The following is an 18,155-nucleotide window of genomic DNA, read 5'->3' as shown; positions in this document are numbered from 1 at the left end:
TGGGAATGGTTCAAAGTTATGTCCGGGAGGTTGGGACAGGACGTTAGGAAGCATTTATTTACTGAAAGTGTGGCAAAACAGTGGAACAGGCTTCCTGAAGAGGTGGTCCATGCCTCAGGCCTATCAGTGTTTGAGAGGCATTTGGACAATGCTTTAAATTTGACCAGTCCCAAACTGATCAGGCAATTGGACCAGATGATCACTCAAGGTCCCTCCCAAATGAAATCTTCCCTTCCCTTCCCTTCCCTTCCCTTCCCTTCCCTTCCCTTCCCTTCCCTTCCCTTCCCTTCCCTTCCCTTCCCTTCCCTTCCCTTCCCTTCCCTTCCCTTCCCTTCCCTTCCCTTCCCTTCCCTTCCCTTCCCTTCCCTTCCCTTCCCTCACCTTCCCTCACCTTCCCTCACCTTCCCTTCCCTTCCCTTCCCTTCCCTTCCCTTCCCTTCCCTTCCCTTCCCTTCCCTTCCCTTCCCTTCCCTTCCCTTCCCTTCCCTTCCCTTCCCTTCCCTTCCCTTCCCTTCCCTTCCCTTCCCTTCCCTTCCCTTCCCTTCCCTTCCCTTCCCTTCCCTTCCCTTCCCTTCCCACACCTTCCCACACCTTCCCACACCTTCCCACACCTTCCCACACCTTCCCACACCTTCCCACACCTTCCCACACCTTCCCACACCTTCCCACACCTTCCCTTCCCTTCCCACACCTTCCCTTCCCTTCCCACACCTTCCCTTCCCTTCCCTTCCCACACCTTCCCTTCCCTTCCCACACCTTCCCTTCCCTTCCCTTCCCTTCCCACACCTTCCCTTCCCTTCCCTTCCCTTCCCTTCCCTTCCCTTCCCTTCCCTTCCCTTCCCTTCCCACACCTTCCCTTCCCTTCCCACACCTTCCCTTCCCACACCTTCCCTTCCCACACCTTCCCTTCCCTTCCCTTCCCTTCCCTTCCCTTCCCTTCCCTTCCCTTCCCTTCCCTTCCCTTCCCTTCCCTTCCCTTCCCTTCCCTTCCCTTCCCTTCCCTTCCCTTCCCTTCCCTTCCCTTCCCTTCCCTTCCCTTCCCTTCCCTTCCCTTCCCTTCCCTTCCCTTCCCTTCCCGCACCTTCCCGCACCTTCCCGCACCTTCCCGCACCTTCCCTTCCCTTCCCGCACCTTCCCTTCCCGCACCTTCCCTTCCCGCACCTTCCCTTCCCGCACCTTCCCTTCCCTTCCCGCACCTTCCCTTCCCTTCCCGCACCTTCCCTTCCCTTCCCGCACCTTCCCTTCCCGCACCTTCCCTTCCCTTCCCGCACCTTCCCTTCCCTTCCCGCACCTTCCCTTCCCGCACCTTCCCTTCCCGCACCTTCCCTTCCCGCACCTTCCCTTCCCGCACCTTCCCTTCCCGCACCTTCCCTTCCCGCACCTTCCCGCACCTTCCCGCACCTTCCCTTCCCTTCCCTTCCCGCACCTTCCCTTCCCGCACCTTCCCTTCCCGCACCTTCCCTTCCCTTCCCTTCCCGCACCTTCCCTTCCCGCACCTTCCCTTCCCGCACCTTCCCTTCCCGCACCTTCCCTTCCCTTCCCTTCCCGCACCTTCTCTTCCCGCACCTTCCCTTCCCGCACCTTCCCTTCCCGCACCTTCCCTTCCCTTCCCGCACCTTCCCTTCCCGCACCTTCCCTTCCCGCACCTTCCCTTCCCTTCCCGCACCTTCCCTTCCCTCACCCCTCAGCAATCATGTTTGGACAGGGTTAAATCTTAAAGGTGCAGTTTTTACTCTGGTGTTTCCCAATTGAAATTCCTGTAAAACCCAAAAATACCCCCAGCCACTTGGCTGCTCGACAAGCACAGCTCCTGGCCCTCCTGGAACAGGCAGAACCTTAGAGCCGTGGCTGCTTTAACCCACTGTCTTGGACCTTCCCAGTGGGGTTGCCCAAAACTGGGAGCACCAGCCCTGCAGACACGCAGCAGCACATGGGGTTTTTGTGGTGTGGGGGATTTTGTGATCTTGGGGTTCCCCGAGGCATGGGACATCTCCAGGGTGGGGAGGTGGCAAGGTCGTGTGTGCCACCACCCTCCTGGGCAGAAAAGCTCTGGTTAAACACTGTGACACCAGAGAGGAACCAACAGGTGGCTTGAGGGAAATGGTGGTCAATGAGAAGAGTTTCGGTTTTGTCTAAATTTTCCGTGGAAAAATTCCCCCTTTTCAGAGAAAAGCTACGTGCCCATTTGTTATGGGGAAATACAACTGTGTACACATACACAAACTATTATACAAAATGTAAACACTTTTCTGTGTGTATATGCACATCCATATATGTATACATCTCCATGGATGGATTTTGATTTGGTTCACTCTTTTCTCCAGCAACAAGTGTTTCCAAATTATAGTGAGTTTATTTGCAGAAAAAGGACGAATTTAAAATGCCTATAATGAAAACTCAATCTTGAAATGGAATTTATTTTAAAAGAAAAGCTCCAGCCACTGCTGCTGATCAGCATTGATAAACCATCCTTAAAGGAATGTTCACAGGGATGGGGTGCCAGCAAACACTTCCAGGGGAACCAGAGGCTTTGCTGCTCCCAGTTATCAAAATGGAATAAATGGGCCAGGAAAATAACTTTTTTTTTAATAAATGTGTCTGTGCTTGAGGTTTTTCTTATGGTAGGGGAAGCTTTGCTGCTCTATCTTCCCTGTAAATCATCACCTGGCACAGCTCCAGTGAGAGTCTCCAGTGAACAACCCATCAGCAGGTGACTCAGGTCACCTGGCCTGACCTCTTCATTTAAGTTGTCTGCATTTCTCCTGGCTTTCTGGAGCTCCCCAGATCCTGCCTGGATGGGTTTCCTGCTGCTCTCCCCAGTGGTGTAGACGTGCTGGTCAGCCCTTGTGGACACTGAGTTTTGTTGTTCCTCTCTCCTGAGGTCATCTTGCCGCAGGATTGTCCAAGTGCATGTGCTTAGCAGGAGCTCAAAGCACAGTCACTCTTCAGTGTGGCACAAGGAATAAACAGCTGGAGAGTCAAAACAACACAAGATCGGCAGCACTTCCCTGCCTGAGTTGGGTTTTTCCTTACACTCTGCTGACCTCATTAATATACTCCCAAAAAATGTCCTGTATCTTTCTCCTCCTACACCGGGTTTCTCTTCTAAACCCCTCACTGCTCCCACCTCCTCTAAGGGAGCTTTCTTTTCACTGTGCAGGTTCTTCAATTCAAAGGATGCCTGTGCTACACAAAAAAATCCTGCCTCTTTGTTCTTTCCTTCTACACAAGTTTCCTTTTAAGTGGCTGGAGAGACCTTGATTTCTCTAAGTGCCAGAACCCTTTGTCAGGTTGGCTCTCTGATCAGGCTCCTCGGTGGAGCTAAATCCCTTGCCAAGCTTTCCCACATTTAGCCAACAGCCCCTTTGAGCTGAGTCTTGAAAAACTGGCTTGTCCTCAGCAGCAGCTCCCTCTTTGTCCAACTGAGCCCCATTTGAATGTGTAATCATCAAAGTTAAATGAGGCTCTTTTGTGAGCCTTATACCAGGTGGAAGCATTTTTAGGTTTTTTTTTCTCTTGTGGTTTCTGGCTCAAAAATCTGTAGGCAAGAAGAGAAGAGAGCAAAGAGCTCCATACCCAAAGCAGAGTTTGCTGCTTGATACTTGCCTAAAATTCTGCAGGAGAAATGCACCAATAACTCCCACCAGGTGCAAGGGAAGACAGGGAGGATGGGTCAGCACCCACCACCTGGGAGTTGTTTGGGGCTTGAGCAGGATGTAGAGAGAGGCAGCAACAAACTATTGAACTGGGGTTGAGAAAGTTCTTGGCTTGTTTGGAGTTAAGAGTTCCCAGCTATATCTTGTGAGAGGTAGTTGAAGGAGCTATGATTGTTTAGCCTGGAGAAAAGAAGGCTCAGGAGAGACATTATTGCTCTCTACAACTAAAAGGAGGTTGTAGAGAGGAGAGAGTTAATCTCTCCTCACAGGTAACAAGTGACAAGACCAGAGGAAATGGCCTCAAGTTGTGCCAGGAGTGGTTTAAATTGGATTTTAGGGAAAATTTCTTTGCTGAAAGGGTTGTCAGGCATTGGAAAATGTTGCCCAGGGCAGTGGTGGAGTCATTGTCCCTGGAGGTGTTCAAAAGACATGGATGTGGCACTTGTGGACATGGTTTAGTGGTGAACTTGGTGGTGATGGGTCAACACTTGGACTTGGTGATCCTACAGGTCTTTTCCAACCTTAATAATCCTGTGATTCATCTTTACACACTTTGCCTCCAGCCCAGCTCTCAGCTGCATTTGTGCTCTATTTCTGACCCTGTCAGGAGCAGAAGAGTCTTAATTATGAGTCTGTGACCAGAGAGAAGGAGCTTTTCAGCTCATTGTTTATCTACCTTGGAATAAACTCAACCAACCCTCTCATGGAGCTTCACAAATATGCAAAAAAAAAAATCACTTTAATGAAACACTTCCTGCCTTTTCAGCGAGCTGGTGCCTCTGGTATGTCTGCTCTGATAATTAGATCACAATTTAATCATGAGCTCTCTGTTGCTTCAGGGTTGACCTCTGCAGGTGCAGCAGATTTCTCCAGTTGAGCCTTTAGCCCAAGAATCAGGGAGGAGGGTGGAGATTGATAGCTGTGCTATGGAGATAAGTTATTTGCTCAGAAAAGGGGAGTTCTGGGCTGACACATGGTATTAATATGCATTTCATCTGGGCAAGTGACTTCTCTGGAGATTTTCTAAAATTATTTTCTATCTCCAGCCTCTCTGGACCTCATCAGCCCCTAAAGTGAAGTTCACAGCTCTCCAGTGGCCTCCTGAATAGACTCACTTCTCACCAGTCCCAGAGGAGTGGCAGAGCATGCAAAAAGGGCTCAGCCTGAGGTGGATCTCAAGGAGTTGAGCTGTCAGCAGGTGCTTTGTGGCCAGGGCTGAAGAAAACACTGCACAAAGGCTGTGGCACTTTGGGAACACCCAAAGGGGCACCCAGGCTTTAACTCAGCTCAGTGTCTTTAAGACTGAGGCAGAGTGGGAGGAAAATTAACCAGAAGTGAGGCAGAAAAGCCACAACACAACATATTAAATTCTTGGAAATCAGGCCTTAAAAGCAGGTATTATTTCTTCTTTTTCTTAAAATTTTTTTAATTTTTTTTTTTTTGTGAAAATTGAGAAGAAAATAATGAAAGCAGGTCCTGTTTTAGTAAAAGTTTTGGGCTGGTTTGATGGCAGGGAAATGTTGTCTTCAGCAGACCAGCAGCAGCCTGGGGCTGTGGTCTAACAGAGCCTCCCCAAGTATGTCTGAAGGAAAAAAAAAGAAAAAAAAAAAAAAAAGAGATAATCTGGCTGCATTCATATAGCTTGTTTACATCTGCCTGGGGAAAAACGCTGTGACAGATCATTCTGCTGGCAGGAATGGCTGTGGAGGCTGACTCCTCCACCTACGAATTCAGCAGCCTGTGGCCTTCAGGTGCTCAGTTTGCAGGTAATGAGGCACTCAGGTGTCCCCTGGGTAGGACCAGAAGCCATTCTCGTGCTCCTGCTGAGGACATCTTGAGCGGGGTTGATGTGTGACCCTTGCCCAGAACACGAGCGTGAGTCAGACTGCTGCACTGGCTTCCCACACATTCATCCCCTGTGTCACCTCACTGTGGCCAAACTTTTATCACTGTTCTGCTTTCTTTATCACACTGCTCTGCCCAGGCTTCCCAGCTAGTTGAGGAATCCCCAGGCAATGAGACATAAAGCAGGGTCTGCATCCAAACCTATCACACAGCCATAAATACAGCTGGCAGGAGACTCAGACCCAGGGATTGTCTTGGTGCTCTCTCTCTGACCTGAGATGGCAGCTTGACCCCTGCAATAGCTCTTTCCATGCTCTCCAGTTGAATGGAGGCCCATCTAAATTCAACAAACCCTCTTTGTGAGCCTTATGCTAGGCATGAGAGTGACCCTATCCTTCTTTGGGGGGGTGGCTGGAGACAGGGATCAGATAAAGAAAGTGGCCTGAGAGCCAAAACTGTTTTCTCTGTGGTACCAATATTGCAACACAGTCAATGCCACCATGGGACAAATTATAATCTTATTCCCACAGAGAGAGGGAAATCTATTGATTAGGGTCACCATCTCCAGTGCTCCACAGATCACTCCCAGTCACATTAGATCAATTTAAAAGGATCTCCGTGCAGCTTTTGGAGGTATCAGGAAGAAAAACCTGGCTGCTATTTTTATCTGGTTATTGTCCAAACAAAGTCAACCTGTCAGGCTTCAGAATTAAACAGGGCTTTAAAACCAGTTTGGCTGCTTTATTGCCACCACCTGAGTGAATGAAGCACCTGGATGGAGAAGGCAGGTCCCAACAGACCAGAGGCAGACTTTTGGCAGCGATATTGAGGGCATCTCTCAGCAGTGGGGTGGTTAAAACTCACGGGCATTTCCAGAGAAAGTGTTTTAATTGCTGAACACCAGTTAGCAGCGCCTGCTTCAATGGATGCACTGATGTCTCTACTTTCTCTCAGTGCTGCTATTTCCAGCTTTCAGGCAAACAGCACTTCACATTTAGCTAATTACTCCGAGAGCACAGCAGGGTTTCTAGGCCTGCAGATTTCACACAGTTTCTATTAATATCCCCCAGGGCTTCCAGGTTTGTGCTTCTTTGGGATAACACTGATCTCTCTTTGCCAGGACCACTCAGGTCTTGTGCATCCACTCACTCCCAACCACTTAACATGGCAGCTAGCTAATAATTTCCCTTATCACACAGCCCTCCTGATAAAGCTGCTCTGCAGGAGCAATGAGGGCTGGTGCCTGGTTCCTCAGACCTGCCCCTGGCTCCAGTGGAGACTGGAGGCTCCAGGCAGGAGATGCCTTGGGCTGGAGCTGTGTGGGACTTGGTGTTGTCTCATCCCTTGCTGTGATTCTTATCTTGCTGTTGCCAAAAAAACCACTGCCTTGAGCTAAATACCACAGCTTTGGAGGGCATGAGGAGGGGTAAGTGCCTAAAACCAGCTTCCTGCCTGGCAGCCCCATGTGTGGGTGCCTGGGGAAAAGCAGGGACAAGAAACACCTCCTTTTGCCCCTGGAGTGGAGGGATATGAGCACTGACATAGGAGAGCCCAAGCTATAACACTTTAGAAACCAAAGGCAGCTCTAAACCCCCTCATGCATTTGCAGCCCCCTCCTGCCTGCACGCAGCCGTGGCTGCAGTGAGGATTCAGATGGGCCACATTCATTCTGCTTTAAAAAGCTCATCTGGCTTTGCCTTAAATTTATGGGGATCACAATGAATCAAAGAGCACACGGCTGGGAGTTTAAGAAGTGTTTTGTTCCTCTGAATTACATGAATCCTAAAAGATCTCTGGCATCAAAAGCACCCATTAACCCCAGCAACTTTGTTATTGTCATAAGGGACTTGTTTTTACTCTCTGTTGCACTTCCCAAAGCTTAAAGTCAACAGAGACAGGTCTGTTGACTCCGCTGCACTTTATTAGTCTGATAGCAGAACCCGTGACCATCCTCTTTGGAGTGATTGCAGAAAACTCGAGATAGAGGGAGAAAATTTAGAATAAGTCAAGAACAAATAAGTACATGTAAAAATGTGAAAAAATCTGCATCACTCCATGAATCCCCCTGGTAGTCTTTGTGCTCTTGCAGTCACAGCTTCTTTTTTGTAAAGAAGTTTTCTTTCCCACTTTCTTGAATGATTAACAGGCATAACTCACTAGTGAGAGCTGGGGAAACAAGGTAGCAAAGAAGTACTGTGCTATCCCACACAAATAGAGAAAGGAAAAAGCAATAGTTATAATCCCCTAATTACTTATAGCCACAGTCACTGGCTGCCCAACATCTTTAAACCAGTGGCAATCCTGAAACTCAGATCAAGACTTCATTGTTCTTCCTGGACAAAAAAAAAAACATAAAAAAAAAATCCAACATTGTGTTAGTGTAAAGTAAAGAGTTGCAGGCAATAAAAGGCTGTTTTGGGGATGGCTGGCATGGAGGTTACAGGCGACAGCTGGTGGGTGTCTGATGGGGCTGCCCTTTCTAGCTACCATCTGGACTTTGCATAGGACAGGCGGGAATAAGCTACTTATACCTTAATAAGGAAAAAGCCTGTAAAAATGGGATGGGGGGTGGTGGTTTGGCTGTGAGACCACTTTGTAAATAAACAGGAATGTGAGCTTGGGCTTTGCTGCTCTGCCCAGGCTGAGGCAGGGACAGCAGCTGGAGACTGAAAGCACCTAGAAGTCGCAGGGATATATAAACACTCTGTCCCCTGATGCATTAGTGTGTGTGAAATCTGTTTGAGTAATTAACTTGGTTGTTATTAACGCTGTTTAATCACAGCAAGGACAGGATCACCAATGCACTGACAGGGCTGATTCTTCCACCCAGACAAACAAAAGGCAGGACTGTTGCAGTCCATTGGAAATGTCTGGATGGTGTCAGGGTAACAAAGTTAGAAGGAAATGATGCAGGAGGGAAACACAGGATGAACATGCACCTGACAGGTGTGTGCACTGCTGTCAGCACACAGAGATCCCAATTTACTCTCCCTTTGGGAGGAGAGTTGCATTAGGGTGGACCAAATTTACCCCTTTTTCTTCAAAAAGAGTAATTTTACTGGTCCTGGCATTTCTCCACAGCCAGTTGGCACTGCACAAGTAATGTAAGTTAGACATAAATAGGGAGTAGAGTCACAAAAATACCAGTTTCTCTGCAGGACACGTCCAAAAGATCTGTAAGAGCTATTGACTCCAACCCTTGGTTCACCTTGGCTTGAAGGTGACCAGGGTGAAGTTATCACAGCAGCAATGCTGAGAGCTGTCAGCCTAAAATAAAAGGTTTTGGAAAATCAGCTCTTCCCATTCTGCCTGCAGATGTTTTGCCTTTTCCCTCTGCCCCACCCAGCCCTGGGGTACCCGGTCCTGGTGCTGGTGCCCAGACTGGTGGTGGGTTGAGCTGTGGGGGCAGTCGCTTTCCTGACAGCAGAGATGGAAGCTGCCACAGCTCTTCCTGCCAAAGCTCGTCTGTCATAGCCTTAATTTGCCCCTCTGCACCCCAGATCTGCTCCCTTCCCCTCCCTGCAGCTGGCCAAGAGGAGGCAAGGCTTGTCACCCCGCTGTGCTGGCACAGCCCCTGCCTATGGCAACCCCTTCCCATGGGAACCCCCGGCTGAGGAATTGCAGGTGGTTTCCAGTCCTTGCAGCGTGGCCTCTCTGGGAGCTTGGATGAATGAGATGCCTCTCCTTCAACCTCCTTCATCTCACCCTGTCCCAGTTTCTCGGGGAGGCAACACGACATGGAGAGCTATTTCCCTGTTTTACACCAGTGCAACCCTTTGTCTTCTCCAGTTTTAGCATTTTTCCCCCCAAAACCCTTTCCCATGCCAGCCTTCCCTCTCTGCCCTGTTGCAATTAACTTGCAGCATCATTAAGGTGTGGAAAAAGCAACACCAGCAAAACTTTTGCTCCCTCCAGCAGTGCTTAAGCCATATTTCAATCCCTGTCTCAAGCAAGTCGCATCCAAGGTGACCCAGTATCCAAACCTCTGGGCCATAGCCTGGGCAGGGAGCAGATAACCAGCAACATCAGATGCTACTTAGAAAGCGTTTTGTTCTCCATTAAAGCAAAAACATGTGCTAAGAGCTGCCGAGGGAAAGTGCAGAGCATCTGATTTCCCTCTTTTGCTAACATGCTGGGAGGAAGAGGTGACAAGTTCGTGGAAATGGCTGCAATTTGCAGTCAAACGTGGTGTGCATGGATAGGAATTGGGAGGGAGGAGACAAACAAGCAATGTACTGCACAGATCTCCTCCAGTGATGCTGGAGCTTATACAAACCAATTAGCCCCTCACCGAAGAGCAGCTCTATCCCTACCACCATACTTTTTACTTCCTAGCAGCTAGGTGGTTGGTGTTTCAGCATTTTTTTATTTTTTAATTCTTTCCCTCCTCTTTAAATGTCCTGGGGGAAAATGTACCTGAAGATCCAAGCAATTGCTTCTCCATGCTGTGACATGGTTTTGCCATGAGGTAAATTCACGGGTGTCAAATAAGTTGCTCCTTATGCCAATGTCACAGAAATACGAGTGTGTGGGAGGGCTGGTGGCTTCTGCTTAGTGGAGTTGCCAAGGATTGTGCTAATTAGCAATTGGAAAGACTTATATTTTAGAGGTGTGGAGTGATCTGGAGAGGCAAGTTGAAGCTTGTCTAAAAACTGGTAAAGGCAGTTCTGCATGGACCAGCTGCAAAGGGACTTTGGGCTTTTGGAGAGATCTCCAAAAATTTGTCTGGCCTAAGTTCAGGTGTGTGCATCACTCAGCCCTGCCATGAGTGAACTGAGCTTGTAAGGGCTCTGACTGCATCTTCAGCTGCTACCTGACCTTAGGAGTTGGAAGCTGCCAGAAACTGCTTTATGTTGTGCTCCCTTCACAGCTCTGGGCTCCTGCCAACCCCCGTGGCTGTCCCAGGGCCAGGCTGTCCATCGTTTTACCCCTTGTGATTACTTACAGTGGTGAAAAGAGGAAGCAAATGACAGGTGAATGCAGCAGTGACAGAAAGAGGCTGGGATGGACCTTTGAGTGATGGGAAGGAAGTTTTTCACCCAGCTGCTGTGTCTGTGCTAGTGGTCAGTTGAAGTGAATAAGTTGTATGTCCTGTGTGTGAGTTGGAGCTTTACCTGCAGCTGAGCTGCCTCATTCTTTCCTACACCTCAGACATAACCAAGAAAGAACTGTTTTGCCCTGCTGTAGCCCCAACAGCACCACATGGGGGTCTCTAAGATGAAAGCACATTGGGGAACCTTCTTCTTTGTAAAGACTGGAGATATAGCAGAAGGAGTTGCTTCACTGCATCACCGTGACATCAGTCCCTGCAGTGGCCATATATCCAGAGATGGCATGGCTGGGCTGTACCAGCTCTGACTGCTAAATAAACCCATCCCAGGACCCACAGCATCACCAGCACTGGAGAAGGTGTTTCTCTTTAGGGAGACAAGCTCATCCAGGGTCCAGCACGAGGGAAGCCTCTGGCCATGCATGCTGCCTGATGTGCAGTGCCTCATGTTGGGGGAAAGCTGGAGACCAGCTGAAACCTCAGTGCCTGAGGGAACACAGCACATCATCCAGCACGTCCCCAGCTGCCAGGGCCATGGGGAAGGCCCTTTTCCAGAGGACTGGCATGCTGATATCAGCTCAGGGAGTGCTTCTGAGCTGAACAGGCTGCGGTCTGGACTCCAGAGCAAACCAGCAGCAGATTTGAGGTGAGAGGGTCTGCATGGAAGGTGATGGGGGCAGAAAGAGCAGGTTGGGAACATCTCCATCATCACAACTGAATCCAGAAGGAGATGCATGTTGACAGCCTCAGTGTCTAGCTTTCGACAACTGATTTGGCAAATTTGGGCCTGTGCAAATAAACTAAGAGCAGATGTGTCAAATGGTTTTTATTTCCTAGAATTAACACTAGATACAAGAGTACTAAAGGAAGTGGCCTGCATATTCCTGCTGTGGGAGTCCCCTGACCCTCTCACAGTTTCTCTTTACCGTTCCCTGACCAGAAACAGCTTTCACTTGCACTAGAGTAAATGAGATTGGCTGGAGCCACAACAGCAAATATCAACCAGCACACAGGAGAGCTGAGGAGGACCAGCTCTTCTCACACCATTTGCTGTGTACACGCAGATAATGAGTTTGCCTGTTACTTGTTTTTAGCTTCCTAAAAACAAGTTTTAGCTGCAAGTCCTTCCAACATGGGGGGATCACCCCGCGACATCACATCTCCCCTGATTTCCTCTGGAACAGAAACGCTTCTGAGATCCCATTTATAACTCTGTTCACACAAAATGTGACAGTTTTAGCTATATTGGAAGACCAGCCTGACCCTGGCAGCCGCTCGCACTGTGATCAGAATAGTTATCAGTCAAACCCTGGTAAGTGATGTCTGGTGGCAGTGAGGATGGATCTGCTCCTGCAATGATACAATCCAGTGAGAAGCAGAGAAGCACAGCCCCACAGAAACAGACAGGTGGAGGGGGAATTGTCTCCAAGTCAGGCACAAGTCTGAGCTAGCCATCCTGGACTCCCCATATGGTCCACATGGGGAAAAACAGGTTCTTTCAGGGAGTGACTCATCCCCCACTAAAATAGGTCAGAGGAACTGCTCTCCAGCAGCATCTGACTCCTCTCCACAGGCTGTAAAGGCAGCCCAAGGGGGACTAGTTCAGATTTAAGCAACTTATTTTCACTTGTCCAGCATTTGTTGGTGTGAGTGGCAGCCAGGCTGTACAAACTTTTCCGGAGTCAGTGGGAGTCGTGTCAAAGGGCTTTGGACCTGACACTTCACAGTCTGAGTCAGACTCTGCATTTCCCAGAAAATCCCTGGACTTAAAGAGCTGGTAAGAGCTGAGCTAAAAGGAAAACATGCACCTTAACCTCGTGTTCTAGAAAATAATGACAGGCAGCACATCCAAACAGGGAAATTCTGTCTTTTATTTCAAAAACTTGAGCAGCGTAAGACACTGCAGACCTCGGCATGGCATCTTTTTTTCCCCTGTTATCTTCCCAGTGAAAACGAGGTCACACTTTTCACTGTCACAATTCCTGGGACTCTCATCATCTTTCAGCCCGATGCATTCTCCTTCCTCCGGATTTTCCCCTTGATCTGAAGTATGATCTGAAGTATGTCAATGAAAATCGACGCTGCTCGTAAGACGCGCCAGAATCCCTTGCTGGGAGAAGGGCAACAGATTTCTTGCTAACTCCTCCCTTCACCCTCTCTCAGCAGAAGCCGATGACAGGATTATTTTTTATCAAGATGCAGATACTACACACAACCAGCACAAAAGATCAGTGATTAGGCTTTGCATAAGCAGCCAAGATTGCTTTTTCCTGACCTTATCAATCTGGTATTTGAATTGCTCGGGAGTTTTAATGAGTGGGTTTTCTCGGGGAGCTGAAATCCTTCCCTTTAACCCTCACACAAAGTTCCTGCTAACTTCACTGGAATTAGTTTCTCATTCAGGATAAAACCAGATAACTGTCCATGACTTGTCTGAGTTCAGGAAGACCTTCAGGTTGCCAGGGATTTCCTTTTCCTTCCTTTGCCCCACATTTCAACACAGCCCATAAAACGAGAACAAGTTATTTCCTGTGTAGTAGAAGAGGAACAAAAATATCCAAATGCACGTGGCTGCCTACCTACAAGCTACAAGTCTGAGCTTCCATGGGAGATCCAGGGTGTAATTCTGATCCTTAAAGGCAGACATCTGGTCCTGTCTGATATGCCTGAGGGCATCTCAAATATGTGCACAGGGCTGGCAGGTAAAACACAGGAACTGCAGAAAATTCTTCTAGAAATCCCCACCATTTCGTAATCAAACTCCAGAGCCCAAATAACCCATCTTTTTATCCAGCCTCAGCAAATGATGGTTCATTTAGGCAACCAAAAATGCAGTTTGACTGGGTATCTCCTTGAGTACCCGGTGATTCTGTGAAAACAGATCTGTGCAAGAGGCAAGAGATCTGGCTCCCTTTTCCTTAAATTAAATTTGTTTTCTTTTGTCTGAACTACTCAGACAACAGTTTCTTTAACCTGCAAGGGAAAAAGGGATTTTTTTCCTTTCTCTGTGTGCCGCCAGTACTGTTCTATCCCCTGACTGGGCAGGATACTTTTAAAAACATATCCTGGGGGCTGAGGAGCTAGAAGTCCACAGCCTGCTTTGGTTCTGCACACCTCGGACCCTCCTTGCAGTTCCTGTGGCCTTTTGAACACTTAAAACCCACCTAGTCCACGTCTGTCAACCTGCAGGGGTTTGGAGGAAGAGCACAGGGCAGTTTGGGAAGTCAGGTCCATGTGAAGAGTTGTGTTGGAAGCCAAACTCCTCCCTGGCTTTCTGACTAGACCAGAGCTGAAGGACTGAGCTGAGGGGCCACTGCAAATAGGAGCAATGGAGCTCGTGGACCTCAGGGTGAGGCATTTTGGCATGGAGAACATCTCTCCACATGTTCATCGCTCTGCTTTCCCCTTTCTGACCTGCAGTGCTCCTGGCAGCATCCTTCCCAAGGCTGTCACTGCTGCAGGGCTGCAGGTCCCTTCTCTGGCAGAAGCAGGCACTAGGAACTAGAGTTGGGATGAGCACTTTTAACAGCATTTTGTGTTTTTCTCACCTACTTCAGCCCAAAATCTGCAAAGCAATGGGAGCACCACAATAATTCTGGCCAGGCTTTGCCCCCTGGTCACTTGGGGAGTCCAGGTGTTTCCTAGAAGGCAACAAAAGCATTGTGGGATCCCCAGGAAGGAATTCCCAGCAGGTCTGGGTGAAGCACGTGGATCCCAATCCCTGTTTGCAGGCAGAGGTGAAGATGAGCAGTTGGCTCTCTGATCTTCTTGAGGGAGAAGCACAGAAGCAGCGCAGCAGGGTAGTGAAGGGAGCCCTGGCACATCATACAAAGGAGAACAGAGTGAAGTAAGCATGAAAAAGTCATGCTGTGGATATAGAAAACAGCCAGGGGAGGGGTTGCTTTGCCAGTTAACAGGTCTTGTCTGCACATTCTGCTTTGCTTCAGTGTGGAGGAGCTTCCCAGAGAGTCCCTGCTCCTATCTCCTGTGAACAAGCACCTCAGTGGAAAACAGTGCATTTGTTTTTAGGTTTGTGCAACAATTAGGCAATGGGAGGGGGCGACACGAGGATGTTCTCAGGAAGAAAATTTTTGACAGTTTCCTTGAAAAGATAAGATCTATCCCATCCCAGTAGGGGATAATAGCACAGAAAACCACTGGGGGATTTTTGCTGCATGTCTTGTTCTTGTGAAAGTCTCCTACTGACACCCTTGGATTTCAGCCAAGTGTCAACCTGAACAACAAGAACCTTCTTCCCAACTTCCACCCCAGGCAGGTACATTCCCTCCAATCCCAGGGACATGGTAGACAGGTATTTCCTGGGTTTGGCTGTGATTCCCCCACTTCCATTGCCTGCCACCTGGAATTCTCCACCCCACCCCTCCAGCTGCTGATGGGGTCCTGTGACCCCCTTGAGCAGCTTCAGACAGAGCCAGAGCCTTTTCCACAGCTGGGAGGTCTCTCACAAGACATGTGAGTGCTCAGCAGTCCCATCTACTCTGTGACCTTGGGGAGGGACTGGGAACACCAGGCAAGGGAGGAAGGCAATTGTCTTGCACTGGCACAGCTGCTCACTCAGGGGACATCTATTCAGACTTAGGAGCAAACAGATGGTTTTCTCCCACTGGCCAATCCATTCTTTCTTTTTCTTCTGACACTGCCCAAAGGGGTCACAGCAAGAATGGTGATTCTCTGTGTCCCTAATGTATGTACATTGTCCTCCCTGTCCCACACAGAGCAGAAGCGACCGAGTCAGACGGATAACAAAGCTTCATGACCTATTGGATGAGTAAAAAGTGCAGCTTTCCCTGTCCAGCCGCAGATGTGCTCGTGCCATGGCCATTCCCGGCTGTTCCCCTGCGAGGCCGTGCACAAGGGGGAAGAGAAGGCTGGTGACAGAGCCAGGGGCTGAATCGTGTTTCAGCAGCTTGGGCACATCCGTGCGCCCTAAGCCAAGAGGAATGCAAACTGCTCAGCCATGAACAACTGCTCCAGCAGCCCACAGCCAAAAGGAGACACTCTGGGGCACTTCAGGCACTGACCCAGCCTGCCATGGAGGGAGCTGTCAGATTGTGTTATCACAGGGGCAAAGCTGCATCTTCCGCTTGGGGAATAAATGTCGCAGCTTTGGTGTGGTGGTTGTGGAGAGGCAAGACACCATTACCCAGCAATTATGCTCTATCTCACTGACGTTATCTCTTAATTGCACATTTGCAAGTGCTTCTACTTGCTGGGTGGTTGCAAGGAGGAAGGTGAAGTGGGGTTGCCTGTCTGAGAGATACCCAAGGGACCTACACCACTGCTAATTTTTAAGATATTACATTACAGTTGCAATTCTGCACCAGTTAATGATTATCCCTGCCTTTTCCCTGGAAAGGACTTCAAAGTGTACAATTGGTGCAGGCCTGCTCATCCAGGGCTTTATCAAAACCCTCAAAGTGACAAGGATGATCAGATATACCTTGAAAACACAGCTTTTTTAAGAAGAAGCATAAGAACATCCATTCCACACACAGGCATTTCTATCTCCTTCCTTTTCTTCAGGATTTTGTACCAACCCATGGCCATCCAAGAACATCTGGTCCATCATTACATTGCACAACATGACTGCTCTCAGCTTCACATCGCCTGCAGAAACAGAACTCAGAACCACCCATCCTAAAAGCCATCTGACTCTGCAGCAGAGGAATTGTCACTGGTGGCTGCCAGAACACGGCATATGACACATATTTTCAGGGCTGCCTCTTTCCAGTGTATGGCAGCAACACTCACAAACATCTGCCTGTGCATTATAGCATGGCTGATTTTTAAAGACTGGGCCTTGGATCTTGAAAGACAGTTTGGCACATAGATCTTAGGAAATCATCCAGGAATTAGGTTTCTGAGTAGTTCAGCTGATGTGTGTGTCTGTTTCTTAATTCCAAGGTCTGTGCTCTCTCTACTATACTTTGCCACCTCTCCATTTTTTTCTGAAAGTATTTTAGGCCTGGAACCACAGTTTCTTTTTAGGACATTGGGATGCTCTCCAAATGAATTAATTTTAATTTTTCTGAGTATTGCAATTAGGTGGGTGACTTCAGCTTTGGTTAACTCCAAATTCTGATGGGTTGCACATTGAGTTTTCTGTCATTGATGTAATGACATTGGTACAAACCCATAATGTAGCTGTCTGGTTAAAGTTAGACCTATTTCACGTGGGACAATCTTTCCATACACCCCAAGCTTGAGGCCAGTGTTGTTGGGGTGACAGAGGAAAACCCCAGAAACACCAGCCTGAGCACCAATAATAAAACTGAGATGTGTTTGGCTGTCCTTGGCTCTCACATGACTGAGTCCCAAGATGACCTTGGCTCTGGGACCTGAGATATCTCTGCTTACAGACTCTCCTGGTCCTGGAGCCACCAAGAGATGGGGACATGTCACACCAGAGGGATGAGGCTGATTGAAACCGCCACTGATGTGGCAAAGGCTAAGAGCTACAAGATGGGCTGTCACTATCAATGTTACTTGTTTTTGATGGTAACTGTTATTTTAATCAAACCTTTGGTGGCTTAGAAGGTTGGTGATCTTTTCCAACTCCTTTTTTAATTGAGAACTGGGAGCCATGTACAGGTTCAGAGGGACTGATCTGATTTTAGTTCCCTGGTGAAACATTGCCTGATGCATCTCACCTGATGGATAACTGGTGTGGCCACACAACTTTCCATGTTTCACTGCTGCTTAAAGCTTCTCTGAGATTATAATAAGCCTTTTTAGCCCATTTTTGTTGTTGTTGTTGTTATTTTGGTTTTTTTTCTGTTTGTGGTTTTTGTTTTGTTTTTTGGTTTGTTTTTTTTTTGTTTTACTTCATACATTTGAAAAGTAATTATGCTCCAGCATTTTTTCTGCTGTGGTGCTATTGGAAATCTGGTCACTGCAGAGTCCCTGGGCACATGTCAGCGCCTCGTCACAACCTGGAATGTTTTCCGCCAGGAATGATGAGATGCGACAGTTCCCATTGAAGGGTATTCCTCCCAGATAATTCCAGTTTCCAAGGTCCCAGGCTTTGAAGATAAACTTGTTGCTTGTTTGGTTTCCTAGCAACTTGTGCTCCACGGCAGAAATGCATTCCTCAGACCAGGAGCTCGACCTCGACAATACTTGGAGCCGAGATGTGCTCTGTGCTCTGCTCTGCCCCGGAGAAAGCAGCTGCCTCAAAACACAGGGCTGGAGTGAGAAAGCTGGGGCTGGAGCAAACCCTCTGATTAGATCTGGTCTGCCCCAGTCACTGCTGTTCAATACAATTCTCATTTTAAGTTAAAACAATACATCTGGCCAGTTTGGGTTTGGCTGGTTGTCCAGGTTCTTGCTGGGGAGTTTGGCCCTGATGCCACAAAGTGGCTAAACTGATAATCCAGAGTCAAACATCACAGCCTTTACTTTATCTTCAGGTGAGAAGCCAAGGATCCATTTTTCTGTGAAACATGGTGAGCCAAATTGCCACCACAAGTAAGACCACTCAGGGGTGAATCTAGAGAAAAAAATCAGATTTGGCCACCTGAGAGGCACATGAGTCTTAGCCTTGGTATTTTTATTGAGCTGTTGAAAAGAACAAAGGGCAAACC

At 48.4% G+C, this 18,155-nt stretch overlaps 1 long non-coding RNA gene across 1 annotated transcript; it reads left to right on the top strand.

Moving 5' to 3' along the window:
• Nucleotides 1-3,823: 3,823 nt before the first annotated feature.
• Nucleotides 3,824-11,366, top strand: LOC111925524 (uncharacterized). Its single transcript, XR_015279899.1, has 4 exons — nucleotides 3,824-3,925; nucleotides 4,496-4,614; nucleotides 4,703-5,051; nucleotides 5,351-11,366. It is a non-coding gene; the product is annotated as an uncharacterized LOC111925524 (long non-coding RNA).
• Nucleotides 11,367-18,155: the final 6,789 nt, after the last annotated feature.

The sequence above is a fragment of the Cyanistes caeruleus genome, chromosome 1 (assembly GCF_971803275.1).
Source record: "Cyanistes caeruleus chromosome 1, bCyaCae1.hap1.1, whole genome shotgun sequence".
Taxonomy (NCBI): Eukaryota; Metazoa; Chordata; class Aves; order Passeriformes; family Paridae; genus Cyanistes; species Cyanistes caeruleus.
Note: the sequence above shows the minus strand (reverse complement) of the source record. Positions and strands in the feature narration are given on the sequence as shown.